Raw genomic sequence first — 941 nt, 5'->3', positions numbered from 1 at the left:
TCAAACTCGATTCAACTAAAGTTGGAGAAATAGACAGCCGCCAGCCACCTGTGTGCAAAGCACGTTGGTAGAACCAGTCTCATGAACGTGGTTATGTAATGTTGGTCCGGACCGCTTCATCCAACAATACCTCCGAATCAAAGTAAGACGTTGGTGGTAAGTAGTATGACTATTATCGCCCACAACTCTTTGTGTTCTACTCGTGCATATCATCTACGCATAGACCTGGCTCGGATGAGATATAAATTGTTGTATGAGATTGTAACGCCCCGTATGTAACATGCCATATTTGTATTCCAACTCTTGCCTTTTCCGGCACTAAGTTATGATATTTCCTCGTTGTCGGGTTTTTGTCTTCATGTTGTTTTGTCTTTGTCATGCATCTCATATCATGTCATCATGTGCATTGCATTTGCATACATGTTCGTCTCATGCATCCGAGCATTTTCCCCGTTGTCCGTTTTGCATTCCGGCGCTCCTATGTCCTCCGGTGTCCCTTTCTACCTCTTTTCGTGTGTGGGTATTAAATGTTTTCGATTTGGACCGAGACTTGCCAAGCAGCCTTGGTTCACTACCGGTAGACCGCCTGTCAAGTTTCGTGCCATATAGACTTCGTTTGATACTCCAACGGTTAACCGAGGAACCGAGAAGGCCTCGTGTGTGCTGCGGCCCAACACCTCTCCAAAGTGGCCCAAAACCCACCTAAACCTCCTCCATCATCTAGGTCGTTCGATCAAGATCGCGTGGCCACAAACCGTGCTCTTGGAGTCTCCTAGCTCCTCCTACCTATAAAAAGGCACCCCCCCCCCCGAAAATTCCGGATCCAAACCACCCTAACCCTAGTCCCCCTCGTCCCTCTGCGCGCCGGACATGTCCGGGCGCGCCGGACACAATCGCCGCTCCAGTCGCCGCCCGCCACGCGGCACCCCGCCGCCTGCCGC

Source organism: Triticum dicoccoides, chromosome 3A, assembly GCF_002162155.2.
Source record: "Triticum dicoccoides isolate Atlit2015 ecotype Zavitan chromosome 3A, WEW_v2.0, whole genome shotgun sequence".
In the NCBI taxonomy this organism is placed as follows: domain Eukaryota; kingdom Viridiplantae; phylum Streptophyta; class Magnoliopsida; order Poales; family Poaceae; genus Triticum; species Triticum dicoccoides.
The sequence above is the reverse complement of the archived record's forward strand: the minus strand, read 5'-3'. Positions refer to the sequence as shown.